The 18597-nt window shown below is 43.6% G+C and overlaps 1 protein-coding gene across 2 annotated transcripts in view; it reads left to right on the top strand.

Annotated features, from left to right (window-relative positions):
* Positions 1-904: 904 nt before the first annotated feature.
* Positions 905-18597, top strand: part of LOC125464991 (protein tyrosine phosphatase type IVA 2-like) — a 110368-nt gene continuing 92675 nt past the window's right edge. Inside the window, exon 1 of one of the 2 annotated variants that reach the window (XM_048558006.2) lies at positions 905-1094. The gene's annotated coding sequence lies outside the window, so the exon portion shown is untranslated. The remainder of the gene's footprint in view (positions 1095-18597) is intronic. The other variant, XM_048558004.2, reaches the window with a different exon arrangement.

Below are 18597 nucleotides of genomic sequence, written 5' to 3'. Positions count from 1 at the left end.
AGCCACATCCCACCCCCTTGACCTGCTTGTCCTCCCCAGACTTACCTATCCCCTCCCTACCTCCCCACTTATACTCTCACCTTTACTGGCTCCATCCCCACCCCTTTAACTTGTCTGTCTCTTCTCCACCTATCTTCTCCTCTATCCATCTTCAATCCACCTCCCCCTCTCTCCCTATTTATTTCAGAACTCTCTCCCCGTCCCCCTCTCTGATGAAGGGTCTAGGCCCATAACATCAGCTTTTGTGCTCCTGAGATGCTGCTTGGCCTGCTGTGTTCATCCAGCTCCACACGTTGTTATCTTGGATTCTCCAGCATCTGCAGTTCTCACTATCTCGCATTCCAGTTGATGTTCCTTTTAATGCCCTCTCGCGGGTGTTGTGAGCGACAGGGAGGGCCTCACACAAGTAGCAGTCTTTGCAGTGACTGATTCCCATCTTAGGCCTCAAGCTCTCAGCAGGAAAACCATGCGTTTAGGCGGGAATGTATCAACGCCATTTGCAAAGGCGGTCCTGACACCCTGGCGTAGACAAAAGCAGTTCTAACTACCATACCCACCACTGCCACCGTCCTTGCTGACAGGCGACCCTGAGATAAATTTGAGGGAGGTCAACAATTAAACTGGAAACCTTTCAATCAAATACTGGAGCGCGTTCCCGACCTTAATCGAGTTGACATGCGCCGAGTTTGACAGGCAACCACGAGCATCATGCCGACTGTTTCCGAGTGCGTTCGGGAAGACACGAGTCGTTCGGGGGCAGGTTCGGGTTGTTCGTGGGGGCTCGGGTGCGGCTTGGGGCGTTCGGCAGGACTCGGGAGCAGTTCGGGGTGTTCGTTGGGAGACTCAGGAGCGGCTTGGGGCGTTCGGGAGAGGTTCGGGTCGTTCGTACGGGACTCGGGAGCAGTTCGGGATGCCTCGGGAAGAATTCGGCCCCGGTTCGGAAGTACTCGGTAGCTGTTCCGGGGGACTCGGCAGCCGCTGGTAGCCGCCAGTCTTCCTGAGCGGTCAGAGAGAGTGTGTGAGGTGGCTGCTGTGCGAATCGTTGTTCGAAACCGCACGGTGCTCAGCAGTTTTCAATGACTGGCCTGATTACTGTGAGTATCGTTGGGCTGTGCATGTGCTGGTTTTTAGGCCTGAAGGAAAGGCCGCCGTTTGTCCTGAGACTTTCTCCTGTCCGGAGCCTTTAGCTTTTGGCGTGGGGTGCCGGTCAGCCCGGAGAAACAGGCCCGTGTTATCGGCTTCCGGAGAGTGGAGGGTGGCGGCTGCTTGTGGAACAGAATCCGCGGGTATCGAGTGAGTGGTTGTCTTGGGGGCCTGGGCCCCGGCCGAGGGAGGCTGTGGGTAGCGCGTCCGAGAGGACACAGAGGCCCGGGAAGTCAGACGGAGGGAAGGTAGCTCTCGTACACTACCGGTCGAGAGGAGTTCATTTTGATCGCTGCTCGTTGCAGTGTATCTCCGGATCGCGATCCGTGTTACCGGGGAGTGAGTGATCACTAGCTGCGGCTTGGCCATGGAAAGGGAAGAGGATGTGGATTAGCTAATATTTAATTTCTGTGGCTGGTTGAGAGACGGTTGGTAAGGAAGTCAGGAAGGAACTAGAAGCGGGAGAAATCTGACTGGATCGGGGCAGAAAGCTTCGTGGCGAATGTATTGTGTGTTTGGCAGGAATTGGTGACTTTGGATCTATGTTTCCCAAAGCTCTCTACCCTTACGATTTTCTCATTTCGTGCCTGAGTTCTCTTGATACAGATTAATTGCAAGGATAACTCAATAACTTCATGTTGTATCATGTACCCACTAATACGGTAGAAGGGTAACGAGCAATTCCAGTACTACAGTTTATGTGGGACCACGTGTGAAATGTCGGCTGGATTGGTGAAGAAGAGCATGCGGGTATGTCAGCAGGAAACATGAAGTTGGGTATAGAGGAACAGACGTGCATGCAGTGATTAGATAGGTTCCACCCATGTTTGGTGTAATACAGTTGTAGAATATTTATAAAGAGTGGATTTATAACTTTTTCAGTGAATAATGCATAGAAGAAATCTATCAATAATGCAAGGGAGGGAAATAGTTTTATAATAAGTGATGAAAGGAAGTAGTGGTACAGGGTCAAGGTCATGCACTGGGATTGAGTATGCACGTGATAACTGAGCTCCTGAGCCATGTCCAATGTGGAACAAGATCTTTGCAGGGGAAAGCATGTTCAATGAACAGTGGCCTGGAATAGAGAAGGCAAATGCACAATGACTGTTGAAATTTATTGCCTAATGTATATGCAAAGTAAATTACAAATCTATAATGAGAACATCCTAGTGTAGGGGAAAGTGTGTGGTGAGATGATTTGGAACAGAGGGGGTTGAGTCAGTGTGGGATGTCCTGAGGGTTGGTGTGGACTTGTTGGGCCAATGGGCCTGTCTCCACCCTAGGGATTCTATGAATTATAGCTAGGAGTTCATTATTAAGGGAAAATGTGTTTTTAAACAAAACGAAGGCATAAACTAACGTTGAAAAGGCCCATTTTTAATCTTTGAAAGAAATTTAACTGTATATTTTAAGGATGTTTTGAGTGTCATTTTAATGTAACCAGTTTGATATGTATCTAAACTTAATACACTTGAAGATGCTAATGGTTGCTTTATTCTCCATTGTTATAGAATCTGTTTTATTCCAAACTGTAAATATCTATAACCCTGATGTAAAATTATTTTCAACATTCAATTTTTAACAATAGTGTTATGGTGTGGATAAAACTGGTGCCTTGTATCTCTATGTATTTTATGTCATTGATTCACATAGATCAGAAGAGATTTCCTAACAAACCAGTTCAGGTATCTCAAAAACAGAAGTTGCAGGAAAAGCTCAGCAGGTCTGGCAGCATTTGTTCAGAAAAAGTCAGTATTAACGTTTCTGATCCGATGACCATTCCTCCAGAATTGGAGTTCAGGACCCCAGGTCAACCACTCACTCGACACCTGCGGATTCTGCTCCAGTTTGGGGACTGCTTTGTGGAAGACCTATGCTCGGGTTTGTGACAAACAACTCCCAGTTGTGAACCATTTCAACTCCCCCTCCCACTCCTTGGACGACATGTCCATCCTGGGCCTCCTGCAGTGCCACAACGATGCCACCCAAAGGTTGCAGGAATAGCACCTCATATTTCGCTAGGGAACCCTGCAGCCCAGTGGTATCAATGTGGACTTCACAAGCTTTAAAATCTCCCCTCCTGCATCCCAAAACAAGCCCAGCTCATCCCCACCTCCCTAACCTGTCCTCCCTCCTCCTATCCCAAGCCCCATCCCCATCTCCTGACCAGCCTCATCCCGCCCCCTTGATCTGTCTTCTCCTCTATCCATCGCTGATCTGCCTCCCCCTCTCTTCCTATTAAGTTCAGATTCACCTTCCCCTCTTCCATTTTTGAAGAAGGGTCTAGACCCGAAACGTCAGCTTTCTTGCTTGTCTAATGCTGTATGGTCTGCTGTGTTTATCCAGCTCTACACCTTGTTATCTCAGATTCTCCAGCATCAGCAGTTACCACTATCACTGCAAGAACTCTGTTTTTTATTCAACCTATTTTCCTAACCAACCTGATCAAAGATGTTATTACACACATTTAGAGCAGTTGTGACTTGAAGCCAGATGTCTCGATTCAGGGGTAGGGATACCCTCTGTGCACCCCAAGAGGGCCCCTGTTTTCTAACAACCTATTCTTGTGTAACATAGTACACCTGGTCACTCTGCATCCCAAATTTCTTTCAAGTAATGGTGCTATAATTGTGGTCCTGCATTTTATATTGAGGTCTGTCTGCTGAAATGAGTTGCTGGGTGGCCTTTGTGTGAAATGGTGTACTTTAAATAGACAGAAACAAGATGGCAGGCAGAGAATCCAGAATTAAAAGCAAGACTTGATTCTCTATAGAGTTTACTCAAGTGATAGTACACTAAACTGCTTTCTCCAGAGAGTTAACATGAGAGTATAATAGAGGGTGGTTGTTTAGTGATTTCTGGTTCAGATGAGTTTATGGACTGTGATCATAAAACACTTGTGGTTTTTAAAACAAAATTTATATTTTTATGATGCCTTTCTCAATCTCAGTGTGTCTTAAAGGACTTTACAGCCAGCAAAGTAGTTTGAATTGTCACCCTTCTAATCTATGTCCCAAGATTACACTGACTTTTTATTCTTCTGCATTGAAGAGTATAAACAATATGTTGTGAACTGAGGTTAGCTAATTTACTCCTAACATTGAACAATTGTCAACAGTCATTATTCTTTATGATACCGTGACACTGCATTTGCAAAAGTTGATGAGTAATTGAGGTTGATGTGAGCTTATCAAATAGAAATGTGTAGTTGCTGAGGAAGGGTGGTCAGTAAATTGATTCCCTGTAACTCATGAGCAGCAGCTACTTAAGACTTTCCCTGAATGTAAGTGTATTTTTTGGATCTGGTTATCATTTACCAAAGGGGAAAACCTGATTGTCAATCTAACTATATAAAGGAAAAAAGACGATGGTCGAATGTGGTATAACTGCTATCGTAACAAACTGCTGCTTTGTCTTTCAATGGCTCTAAATCTTTCGAAGAATTGTTTACTGCTCTAAATAATTGTCAATGTGTTTGCTACAGGGACCTCTTTTTGACTCCATTATAAACTGCTTACTTTTACTTATTTAATAGGAAAATAAGTAATGAAAGTTACAAGTTCTACTGTATTTTTGTGCTAAGAGGTTGCAGCTGCACTTAAACTCAAACTTGTTCTTAAGGTTAACAAGATAGCAAGGTGTAGAGCTGGATGAACATAGCACGCCAAGCAGCGTCAGAGGGACAGGAAGGCTGACGTTTTGGGCCTAGACTCCTCTTCATTTTTCTGAGGAACACTTCATGCACCTGAGGGACTGGGTAAACAGTTAGCTTCTTGTCCTCTTTGATATGAGAACTTCTACAATTTAAAAAAACATGTAAACAGTCAACTTCAGCACAGATGAAGTTAAATTGAGGTTAGAAGGAAGCTCTGACTGTAATGCTATGTATAAGCCAGTATTAACAATGTGTGGAGATGCATAATGCTGGATTCAGGGTTTTGGATGGCTCAAGCTAATGGCATGTTACTGACCAAAGTGTATGGGAGCTTAATGCTTATCAGCTGCCTATATGTTCTCTGCACAGCGAAGCACAGGTTTGCGAGCTACTGTCTTGTGTGCCAGACTCTGTTATTTTAGTGGCCTATAGTCTTCCTCCGCTCAATGATTGTGTGGAAATACTCTTCCAATGCTTTATGCATTGGCTTCTTCTAATGCGTTCTATTATGAAGATTCTAGAGGAAAGTGGGTGGGCGCTGTCAATAGTAGAATTTTCAGTCTAGAAAGACAATCAGCAAAATGAATAGCATATGAGATCTGAGAAATCCCTTACCTAAACTGGAATATTTTGGGATTTAAATAAGAACAAAAAGAACCCTCACATCAGGTGGTATCTGTGGAGAGAAAAAACACTAATGTTTCAGGTTGACGATCTTGCGCATTTTTACCTCTGGCTAGTTTTTCATGTATTAGAATTAAGATCTGTTATTGTAATTTCCCTACAGTGAAGGAAAGTAAAGGCTTAGGTTAGGAAGAGTTGGGGAGTGAAAAACAGGATATAGCATGTTCCTGGAGGAACTTATTGTATAAAAGTAACCTAAATCTAATTTAGGATTACCAGCTGTTGAAAACTTACAACTTGACACTTTTTTAAGTTTGCTGTTCGTTGCAAATTTTTTTTGGCTTAACATAATCCGTTGTCTGCAATGAATTACTGGAAAAAATGAAAGTTTGTAGATGGAATACCTTTAGTGTTTTATGAATGGCATGATAAGCTATCTTTGGAGCCAGATGTTACAAAGGTGGGAGAAGTGAGGAACTGAAAGCTTTTAATATAATTCAAATATAATTCTGCATTTTTGATAGGATGTTGCCATTTAAGTTTCCTTGTCATAACCTATTTACATTGATCACATTTGTTTACTATAAGTTTGTGCCTTGTTTTTACTATCTTCTGGTGGAACTTGCATGAAGGAAATTTCTAATAAGAAAGATTGAAAATAGCTTAGAGAGATCCATAACTGTAAAATGCTGTTTTTGTATGCCATTGTAAAGCTTTCAGCCAGAGGGTCTAGCACTAATAACTGCCAGTTTCGTAGAAGGGAGAATGCGCTGGTTCCGTGCTAAAGCTGGTAAATGGTGAATATAATTGGTTTCTTGTGAGTGCTGTAATAAAAGCAGAAACCAATCTGATCTTAATCAGACTACCTTGGTGATGTGTTTTAATAAATCACCTGTGTTGATAGTCATGTGGTATTTTAATACAACCATTTAAATGTTGTTTTGGGCGCTAGCATAGCCAGAGTTTTTGAGGAGGATTGCAATAACTTGTATGTCTCTTGTGCGTTTAAATGTTGCTTCTGGAAATGTTTCATTGCTTTCTTTTTTGTGCAAACATGACTTCATCCAGCTTTACCTAGTTAAGAGAGAGCCAAAATAAGAGTGGGATAAATTGTTCAATCAAAGGCATGACCTTGGTGACAACTGAAGCACTGACCAAAATTCATATTCAAAATCTAAGAGATTGCTTAACATTGTGTGACATATTTGCCAGTGCAATCAATTAGTAAGTTAGCTTGGAGCATAATCTTTAAAACTGAATCATATTTTGGATGCTAAGCATGCATCATAGTGATGAGAAAAAGTTGGGGGTCCATTGATATTCTAGATAACTTTTAGGGAGTCAGGCTTGCATTTCAAATATTTTCCAGCTGTTATACTGAAACTCTGTTTTAAACTTTTATTGTCCATGCATTGTTAGCTCCGGTTGCAGAACAGTTAAAGAAGAAGTGCTAACTTTTGAGTCCTCATCTTCCACTGAGTATACTTAAGCTTGTTTGAGGAGCTTTACCAGGCCATCCGACATTTAACTGTACAGATTAATTTCCAGCAAGTATGTATGCCTTGTAGATTCATGCAGGATTTGTTTTTAAGTACTCAGTGAGCCATTTCAAACTCTTACACCCAACTGCCAGAAGTGGAAGTGGCTTTTAAATCTCTTGTTGCTGATACAGCTTTGAACAACAGATTAACATCTCTCTCTGTTAGAGCAAAACAACTGCATTTAGCAATATTATGGTTTTGCCTGCAGTCTCATCTGTCAAATGGAGCCAGCTAGATCGGTGGAGATAAGATTATATGTAATTATTTAACTCGTATTGAAAATCCACTGTCTGGAAGATTTAATTCTGTCCAATGACAATTCTTGAACACCTAAAATATCTTTTTGGAAAGTATAAGAATAATTAGTGTTTAGTGACTGCTTTGTATTTGTGTTCTCTTAAGTTTAGTTGGCTGGATGTCTGGTATATACTGCAGAATGATGCCAACATGTGGGATCAATTCCCACACCAGCTGATGTCACTGCAAAGGTCCTAAATTATCAATTGCACTCATCGCCTGAGTCGAAGTGACCCTCAGGTTAAACCACCTCCAATCGTCTCTCTTAGAGCAGTTGTGTGGCCCTCTGGGACTTATGGTGTTTTTCTTCAAGTTTTTTTTATCTTTCACAATCACAGAATCTTGTGTTTCTTTTTATTGTGCTGTGGAATTTGGGTATCACTGGCAAGGCCAACATTTGTTATCCATCCCTAATTGTCCTGACTGGTTGCTAGCAACTAATTTATATACCATATTGCTACATCTTGTGGAGGCCAGACCAGGTGATTTCATTCATTAAATGGCGTATGTGAGCTTCTTCAACAAGTAACAGTATCATGGCCACCATTATTGAGACTAATGTTTATTCCGTTTAACTTCCACCAGCTGCAATTGTGGGATTTTAACCTGTGTCCCTAGAGTATTAAACTTAGCCTCCAGATCGTTAGTGTCATTGCCACGATGTTACCATCTGAACCTGAGTGGATCTAATGTAATAAAATAATTCTTAACTGAAATGTGTTGGGACTTGATGTTGAGGATGTGCAGGACATTGGGGCAACTTTTGGAGTACTGTGTACAATTCTGGTCACCTTGCTATAGGAAGGATGCTATTAGAGAAGACTCAGAAAAGACTCACGAGGAATCTACTGAGACTGGAGGATTTGACTTATCGAGATAGGCTGGGACAAAATTCCACTGCATGGGAGGTTGAGGGGTGACCTATAATATAGAAGTTTGTGAAATCGTAAGGCGCATAGATAAGGCAAATAGCAAATGTCTTTTCTCTAGAGTAGGGGAGTTCAAAACTAAAGGCCATTTTTTCTGAGGATGAAAGGAGAAATATTTAAAAGGGACCTGAGGGGCAACTTTACGTACGAACTACCCTCTGCATGCAAATGAACTGTTGGAGGACCTGCTGGATGCAGGAGCAGTTAAAGCATTCAAAAGACATTTGGTCAAGTATGTGAATAGGAAAGTTTTAAGAGGGATATAGGCCAAACACTGGTAAATGGGACTAGATATAGTGTCATGGAATTGTACAGCATGGAAGCCAGACCCTTCAGTTCATGCCCCACTGCATTCCCAAACTTAAACCAGTCACACCTGCCTGCTCTTGGCCCATATCCCTCTGAACCTTTCTTATTCATGAATTTATTGCAGTGTCTTTCAAAGATAACACTACCTGCATCCACCACTTCCTCTGTTAGTTCCTTCCACACATGAACCACTCTGTATCAGAAGGCTGCCCTGATCTCCTTTCTAAATCTTTCTCTTCTCACCTGGTAACTGTTTTCTGAACCCTGTTCTATTTAGTAATATCCTTGTCATAACAGGGCAACTCGAACTGCACACAGTCCTCCCAAAGAGGCCTCACCAACATCTTGTACATCCTGAGCACCATGTCTCAACTCCTATACTCAAAGGTCTGAGCAATGAAAGCAAGCGAGCTAAACACCTTGGCTTCCTGTGATGCAAATTTCAAAGAATTATATACCTTTCCACCTCGGGCCCTGCCATTAATTGTTTAAGTTCGGCTGCTTGTTTTTTGTACCAAATTCAATACCTCACATTTATCCAAACTAAACTCTGCCTGCCACTCAGCCCACTGACCCAATTGATTAAGATTTCTTCATAATCTTAGATAACCCTCTTCACTGTCCACTATGTCACCAGTTTTGGTGTCATATGCAAACCTACGGACCATGGCCCCCTAAATTCTCATTCAAATCACTTGTATAACAAGCAAGCAAAAGTGGACGCAGAGATAATCAGGTGTAGAGCTGGATAAACACAGCAAACCAAGCAGCATCAGAGGAGCAGGAAAGCTCATGTTTTGGGCCTAGACCCTTCTTCAGAAATGGGGAGGGGAAGGGATTCTGAAATAGAGGGAGAGGTGGATAGAAGATGGATAAAGGAGAAGATAGGTGGAAAGGAGACAGACAGGTCAAAGATTGGGGGTGGAGCCAGTAAAGGTGAGTGTAGGGAGGGGCTTGTTTAGTCCAGGGAGGACGGACAGGTCAAGGGGGCACGATGAGGCTGGTCAAGAGATGGGGATGGGGTTTGGGGTAGGAGGAAGGGATAGTTGAGGGAGGCAGGGATGAGCTAGGCTGGTTCTGGGATGCTGTTGAGGAAGGGGAGATTTTGAAGCTTGTGAAATCATTGATACCATTGGGCTGCAGGGTTCCCATCGGAATATGAGGTGCTGTTCCTGCAACCTTCAGGTGGCATCATTGTGGCACTGCAGGAGGCCCAGGATGGACATGTCGTCCAAAGAGTGGGAGGGGGAGTTGAAATGGTTCACGACTGGGAGGTGCAGTTGTTTAGTGCAAATCAAGCGTAGGTGTTCTGCAAAGCGGTCCCCAAGCCTCCGTTTGGCTTCCCCGATGTAGAGGAAGGTACATCTGGAACAGTGGATACAGTATAGCACATTAGCAGGTGTGCAAGTGAACAGATGTGGAAAGTCATCTTGGAGCCTGGGATGGGGGTCGGGGGGAGGTGGAGGGGCAAGTGTAGCACTTCCTGCGGTTGTGAGGACAAGTGCTCGGAGTGTGGAGTGGACAAGGGAGTCATGGAGACAGTAGTCCTTCCAGAAAGCAGATAAGGGTGGGGAAGGAAAAATGTCTATGGTGGTGGGGTCGGATTGCAGATCCAAGTATGGGAGGATGATGCGTTGTATCCGGAGGTTGGTGGGGTGGTACGTGAGAATGAGGGGTTTCAGTTTAGGTTGTTACTGTGGGGAGGGGTGTGAGGATGAATTGTGGGAGACGTGGTCAAGGGCATTCTCAACCACTGCGGGGGGTGAAGTTGTGGTCCTTGAAAAACGAGGAAATCCAAGACGTTCGGGAGTGGAATGTCTCATCAGGCGAGCAGGATGCGGTCGAGGCAAAGGAAGTGAGAATAGGAGGTGGCAGTTTTGCAGGAAGGTTTATGAGAGGAGGTGTATTCTAGGTAGCTGAGAGAGTTGAGAGGCTTGAAATGGATATTGGTTTCCAGGGGGCTGCCAGAGATGGAAACAGAGGTCCAGGAAGGAGAGAGAGGTGTCAAAGATGGTCCAAGTGAGATTAAGGTTGGAGTGGAAGGTGTTGAAGTGGATGAATTGTTTGCGCTCCTCATGGGAGCACGAGGCGCTGCCAATACAGTAATCAATGTAACGGAGGAAGAGGTGGGGTTCAGGGCTAGTGTGGCAATGGAAGAGCGATTGTTCCGTGTTCCTACAAAGAGGCAAGCATAGCTTGGGCCCATGCGGATACCTATGGCCACCCCCTTTTTAGGAAATGGGAGGAATTAAAAGAGAAGTTAAGGGTGAGGACAAGCTCAGCTAAGTGGACGAGGGTCTCAATGGAGGGGGAGTGGTCAGGCCTACGGGACAGGAAGAAATAGAGGGCCTTTGGCCCATCTACATGGGGACTGCAGGTACATAGGGACTGGATGTCCATGGTAAAGATGAGGTGTTGGGAACTGGGGAATCGGAGGAGGTGGAGGGCATGGGTGGTGTCATGGATGTAGGTGGGGAGTTGCTGGACAGGGGGGGAGAAAATAGACTTGTGATAAGTAGAGATAAGTTCGGTGGGGCAGGAGCAGGCGGAGACAATGGGTTGCCTAGGGCAGTCAGGTTTGTGGATTTTGGGAAGGAGATAGAAACAGGTAGTGCTGGTTTGGGGAATGATGAGGTTGGAGGCTGTGGGTGAGAGGTCACCTGAAGTGGAAAATGTGGATGGTTTGGGAGATGATGTTTTCATGATTGGGTTGGGGTCATGATCAAGGGGGATGGTAAGGGGAGGTGTCAGAGAGCTGGTGTCTGGCCTCGGCGATGTAGAGGTCCATGCGCCATACTACAACTGCGCCTCCCTTGTCTGTGGGTTTTATGGTGAGGTTGGGATTGGAGCAGGGGTGAGGGGGTGGAGAGGTTGTGTCGATTGATGTCTCAGTGGCAGTTGGAGACGAAGAGGCCGAGGTAGGGTAGGAGGCCTTGGATGCAGTACTCGTCCCTTTAGTTTCGGAAGATTGGACAGAATGGACAAGTTAGACGGGTTGGTCTGTTTCCATGATGTATGACTCTGATTAAAATATGAAACTGCCTCATCTTAAAGATGAGGCAAGTGACCAAAAGCTTGGACAAAGTCAGATTTTAAGTGTGCCTTAAATGAGAAAAAAGCAAGCTGGAGAGGTGAGGAAGCTGAAGGAGGTAATTGCAGATTTGGGACCCACACAGTTGATGTAATAATTAAAATCTGGGATGCTTAAGTGTGTAGAATTAGAGGAGCATGGATTTCTTGGAGAATTATGACTGGAGGAGATGTTCAAACTGGGGAAGCACAGGCTATGTTGAGTTTTGAAAGCAAAGATGAGAATTTTGAAGAATTTTAGATGCTTAGATGATATGTGAGATTTGACTTCACACCTAAATCTTCGATGCCAACTTTCTGAGCCAAGTATGTCAGCTGAGAATGTAAGAAACATATGTCAGAACTTAAGAATCAGGAGCACGAGTAAGTCATCTGGCCCCTTGAGCCCATTTTGCTGTTCAGTAAGATCATGGTTGATCTTTTTGTGGCCTCAGTTCCACTTACCCACCTTTTCACATATCACTTAATTCTTCTACTGTTCAAAAAATGATCTATCTTAGTTTTAAAAGCATGCAATGAGGAAGCCTCAACTACTTCATTGGGCACGGAATTCTACAGATTCACAACTCTTTGGATGAAGAAGTTCTTCCTCAATTCAATCCTAAATCTGCTCCCCCTAATTTTGAATTGATGCCCTCTTGCTCTAGTTTCACCTGTCAGTTGAAACATCGCTCCTGCTTCTATCTTACCTATTCCCTTTATAATTTTGTTTCTGTAAGATCCTCCCTCATTCTTCGAAATTCCAATGAATATAATCCCTGTCTACTCAGTCTCTCCTCGTACATCAATCCTCTCAACTCTAATCAACCTAGTGAATCTCCTCTGCACCCCCTCCAGTACCAGTAAATCCTTTCTCAAGTAAGGGGAGCAAAACTGCATGCAGTACTGTAGGTGTGGCCTCACCACCCTACATAGCTGCAACAGCTGCTTTTAAACTCAATCCCTATAGCAATGGAGGGAAAAATTCCATCTGTTGTACCTGCAAACTATACTTCTGCGATCTATGCACAAAGACAGTCGGGTCCCTTTGCATGACTGTGTGCTGCAGTTTTTTACTGTTCAAGTAATAGTCCTTTTTATAGTTATTCCTACCAAAATGGATGACTTCTCATTTATCTACATTGTACTCTCACTGCCAGACCTTTAATTGAGGTGGAAAATAATGTACATTCCTCTGTAAACTTTACTCTACCACTCATCTCAGTGCCATCCGAAAATGTTGGCACTATGTGGTCCCCAACTCCAAAACATGTATGTAAATTGTAAAATTGTAATCTGTCAGAATGCAAATGTTTTCAAAATTGGTTGTCCTCATATAGATGTGTGACAATGATTATCCCTGAAAACATTCTTGTAAATAAGCCTTTGTCCCAGATCTTGACTCCGACCTTGTGAGTTGGCACCAGTTAACAAATGCATTCTAAGTGGATAAGCATACTTAGTTGGAATGGGCTTTTTTAAATTCACCTGTGGGATGGGGTCGCTGGCTGGTCAGCATTTATTACCCTATCCCTATGAAGGTGATGGTGAGCTGCTTCTTGAACTGGTCCAGTCCATGTGCATTAGATGTACACACAATGCAGGGAATTGCAGAATTTTGACCCTGAAACAATGAATGAACAGCCATATATTTCCAGGTCAGGAGAATGTCTTGGAGGGGAATTTGCAAGTATCTGCTTCTCTTGTCCCTTTTGATGGAAATGATCATGAGTTTGGAAAATGCTCTTTAAGGATTTTTGGTAAATTTCAGTGGTGTATCTTGTACATAAGCATTAATGTACACTAAGTGACAGTGGTGGGGGAAGTGGATGTTTGTGGAAGTGATGCCAGTCAAGTGGCTGTTTTGTCCTGGATGGTGTCAAGCATTTTGAATGTTGGAGCTGCACCCTTTGTGTGGCAAGTGGGGAGTATTCCATCACACTCCTGACTGATAGATGGTGGATAGGTTTTAGAGAGTCAGGAGATGATCACAAGTATTTCTGGCCTCTGACCTGCTGTTTAAGCACTATTCATGTGGTGAGCCCAGGTTAGTTTGTGGCAACCCCCATGATGTTATTAATTGGTGGGGGGGGGGGCGGATCTTCAGTGATGCTAACAACAGTGAATTTCAGGAGGCTGCAGTTACATTGTCTCTTATTGAAGATGGGGAAGGCCTGGCTTTTGTGTAGCACAAATGGTACTTGTCACCCCAGACTTATCATTTGTCCATATCCCCTATTGAATTTGAATGATCTACTGCTTCACTCTAAATGTGGCCTTGACGTCAAGGACTGTACTCACCGTTGAAGTTCAGCTCTTTTTTTGCCCATGTTTAAACCAAGGCTGTAATGAGGTCAAGAAACTGGGCAGTCCTGGTGGAACCCAAACTGGGTCTCACTGAGCAAGTTGTTCCTTAACGGATGCTGCTTGCTAGCACTGTTGATGACCCCTTCTACCACTTTACTAATGATCAAGAGTAGACTAATGGGGTGGTAACTGGTTGGGTTGGATTGTTTGAGATAGTAGGAACTGTAGATGCTGGAGAATCCGAGATAACAAGGTGTAGGGCTGGGTGAACACAGCTGGCCTAGCAGGCAAGCTGACATTTCAGGCCTAGACCCCTGAAGAAGGGTCTAGGCCTGAAATGTCAGCTTTCCTGCTCCTCTGATGCTGCTTGCCCTACACCTTGTCATCTTGGGTTGGATTGTGCTGCTTTTGGTATACAGGATGCAGCTGGGCAATTTTCCACATTGTCAGGTTGATGCCAATGTTGTAACTGTACTGGGAGAGCTTGGCTCAGGAAGCAAGTTCTGGAGCACAAGACTTCAGCACAATTGCCAGAATGTTGTCAGTACACATAGCGTGTATGCTTTATAGTGTCAACAATCATTTCTCAATATAATATGGAGTGAACGGCATTGGCTGAAAACTGGCATCTGTGAAATTGGGGACCACTGGAGAGGCTGACATGAAATCATCCACTTAGCACTTCTGGTTGAAAATTGTAAGAATGCCTCAGCCACATCATTTGCGCTGATGTTTTAGGCTCTTCTATCATTGGGTGTTCTTGTGCTGCCTCCAGTGAGTTTAATTGTCTGCCGCTATACATGGCCAGATGTGGGAGGATTATAGAACTTAAATCTGATCCATTGATTGTGTCTGCTTAGCTCCGTTACTTGCGAAAGGTGCTTGGTATGAAAGTAGTTCTGTTTGGTGGCTTTGTGAGGTTGACACGTTTTTAGATGTGCCTGTTGCTACTCCACTCCTCTTAAGACAGGGGATTAACCCTACGTCAGATGGTAATGGGTGAGTTGGGGATATGTTGGACCACGAAGCAGGTTGTGCTGGAGTACAATTCTGCTGCTGTTGATGGCTAAGGCATAGTGCCTCATGAGTGCCCAGTATTGAGTTGTTTGGTATGTTCAAAGCACGGTGTTCGTGCCACACAACATGACGGAGGGTATTCTCAATGTTAAGGCAGGCTTTTGTCTGTTGTGGTTACTCACTGTCGTGCACAGATGCATCTTGTTTTGCTGATTTTGTTGGTTCCCTCAGCTGCTTTATATCCAGTCTAGCAGCTGTGTCCTTTTGTTCTAATCAGATCCCAACCATTTGTGCTGCTGCTGAACCACTCTTGGGCATTGAGATCCCCCACCTGGAACAAATTCTGTGCTCTTGTTATCCTCAATACTTTCTCCAAGTGTTGTTCAACATGGTGGAGTATTGATTCATCAGCTGAGGGAGGATGGTTCTTGGTAACAAGCAGGAGGTTTTCTGGTCCATATTTAACTTGAAGCCATGAGATATCATGGGGTTCATGAAGACTCCCAGGGCTACTCCCTCATGATTTGTGTATCACTAAGCACCACCTCTGGATCTGCCCTGCCAATGGGACAGGACATATGCAGGGATGGGAATGGTGTTGGCGATTTTCTGGGATGCTGTCTGTAAGGTATGATTCCATGAGTATGACTCTGACTGTGTCATGCTGCTGCTGTTGTTTATGAGGCTGATCTCCCAATTTTGGCACTAACTCCATATGTTAGTGAGGAGGACTTTGCAGGGTCGACAAGGCTGTTTCTGCCATTGTCTTTTCCAGTGTCAAGGTTGATGCCAAGTGATCTGTCCGGTTTTCACTTCTTTGAAACTTTGTAGCGATCGATATAACTGAGTGGCTTACTCGGTAATTTCAGAGGCAAGTTGTGATTCACCCACATTGCTGTGTTTTGGAGTCACATGTAGGCCAGACCAAGTGAGGATCATAAAGTTATAATATCCCTAAAGTGTGAAAGCAAGTTGTTCAGCCTATCAAGTTAATATCTATTTTCCAAAGAGCATCCCACCAATAACCATCCCTACCCCCTCCCAGTAGCCCTGCATTTCCAGTGGCCCATCCACCTAACCTGCACATCTTTGGACTGTGGGAGGGAACTGGAGCGCGTAGAGGAAACCCCCATAGGCATGGAGAGAATATGCAAACTTCAGTGGGTGGTAGGTTGCCTTCCCTGAAGGACATCAGTTAGCCAGGGAGTTTTTTTTTATGATCAGCAATGGTCCATGGTCATAAGTAAATTATTAATTGCTGATTTTTAAAAATTGAATTCAAATTTCACCGTCTTCCATGGTGGGCTTTGAACCTTGATATCCAAAACAGTAGTTGAGTTTCTGGATTCATTGTCTAGTCATATTTTGCCTTGGCCATCCCCTCCAATGCATTTTTGGCAGAGTGGTGGTGAACCTACCTCTAGACCAGGAGGCCTTAAAAGCTATAAGCCTCTAGGACAGCTTGAGCAAAAGCTTATGTTTGGCAACAAAGTAACAACTAGAATATTTGTGACACTTGAGTTAGGGAAATATCTTTCTAGTGGCATCCTTCAAATTGGTCCAGCTGCAGTTTAAGACCTGTGAGTGCAGTGCTGCCAGAGATGTTGAGAAGCCTGGTACGAAGAACATCCCTCTCCCATCCTCTGTGTGAAAAGTCAAAAAAACCCAGAAGAATTTTAATATAATTAAAGACATAAATCCACTTGATCAGCTATTGAATCAAAGATCAACTATTGCTTGGCAGATGGCATTATTTCATTATTGCTAAAATCAAAGAGCTTTGAGAAATAATCTGTAGCTTGTGGTCTAATCTGCAGAATTTTTCTGTCCACACACAGTATTTGTGTCAAATCGCTATCTGTTTTATTTACGAAATGATTGATTGTGCATGTATTGGGTTTAAAGCACTCTGGCTTAAGCAGTGTAATGAACTCATCAAATTGTTGCCTTTGTTGAAAACTAGTTTTGTCTGCAATAAATAGTGAGTTTCCTGTTAATGATGAAACCCAGTGTGAATTACGGTTGCCCTGAGCAGCAGTACATCAAACAGATTGATCATCTTGAGGGTTTAATTGGGTTTTTGGAGTAGACAGCATGATTTGTTTAAAAGATTTATTAAAAAATGTTAGTGGCATATGGATGTTACTGGCTAGGCCAACATACTGCCTATACGTAATTGCCCTGAGCGCAGTTACTAGTCAGCAACATTGCTGTACATCTAGAGTCATGTGTAGGTTCAAGTTGGGTGGTAGGTTTGCCTTTGTAAAAGACATTAGATTGGCCTTTACAACAAATGACAGTGGTTGTGTAGTTGCCTTTCAGATATCTTTTAAACCATTCTTTTCCATGAAATTCAAATCTTGCCATTGCCTTGGAATTCAAATTCGTTCCAATTAATCTGGGGTTCTGATTAACTAGTTGCATGAGATTGCCTCTACACCACTGCTTCTTTAACGCATAAGATTTAACTTGCTGTTGGTCTGATGTGCAAATAACAGGTTATAGAGCATAGAACATTACAGCGCAGTACAGGCCCTTCGGCCCACAATGTTGCGCCAAACTTTGGCCCTAAACCTAAGGTCTATCTAACCTCCACCCTTACCTTATACTATCATCCTGATGCCTATCTAATAGCCGCTTAAATGACCCGAATGAGGTTGACTCCACTACCCTCTCCGGCAATGCATTCCACACCCCACCACTCTCTGAGTAAAGAGCCTACCTCTGATGTCTGCCCAATATCTACCTCCACTCACTTTAAAACTATGTCCCCTCGTAAAAGCTACCTACACCCTAGGAAAAAGTCTCTGGCTGTCTATGTCATTTGAGTTTTTCTTATTTAAAATGTAGTTCATGATTTTAGTTATAACAGCATCTAATTAAATTGTGGAAAAATTTGATTTTGGCTTTGCTTGTTATCTCATCTATTTTCAGGGCCTTATGTAGTTATTGGCTGTTAACAGGAATAATAATTGGTATTGACCAGTCTTGCGTCTGTTTCCAAAAGCAGATTTGGGAAGACAGGCTGGATCTAACTGAGTGAAATTGAATAGCAAACTATTATAGGAATAGTGCCAGATGACTGGAGGATAGCAAATGTGGTTCCCCTGTTCAAGAAGGGGAGTAGAGACAACCCTGGTAATTATAGACCAGTGAGCCTTAGCTCAGTTGTTGGTAAAGTGTTGGAAAAGATTATGAGGGATAGGATTTATAATCATCTAGAAAAAAATAAATCGATTAGGGATAGTCAGCACGGTTTTGTGAGGGGAAGGTCGTGCCTCACAAACCTTATTGAGTTCTTTGAGAAGGTGACCAAACAGGTAGATGTGACTAAACCGTTTGATGTGGTGTATATGGATTTCAGCAAGGCGTTCGATAAGGTTCCCCACAATAGGCGATTGTACAAAATGCGGAGGAATGGAATTGTGGGAGATAGCAGTTTGGATCGGAAATTGGCTTGCTGAAAGAAGACACAGGGTGATAGTTGATGGGAAATGTTCATCCTAGAGACCAGTTACTAATGGTGTACCTCAAGGGTCGGTGTTGGGTCCACTGCTGTTTGTCATTTTTATAAATGACCTGGATGAGGGTGTAGAAGGATGGGTTAGTAAATTTGCAGACGACACTAAGGTCAGTGGAGTTGTGGATAGTGACGAAGGATGTTGTAGGTTGCAGAGAGACATAGATAAGCTGCAGAGCTGGG

The sequence above is a fragment of the Stegostoma tigrinum genome, chromosome 24, assembly GCF_030684315.1.
Source record: "Stegostoma tigrinum isolate sSteTig4 chromosome 24, sSteTig4.hap1, whole genome shotgun sequence".
Lineage (NCBI taxonomy): Eukaryota > Metazoa > Chordata > Chondrichthyes > Orectolobiformes > Stegostomatidae > Stegostoma > Stegostoma tigrinum.
The sequence above is the reverse complement of the archived record's forward strand: the minus strand, read 5'-3'. Positions and strand labels throughout refer to the sequence as shown.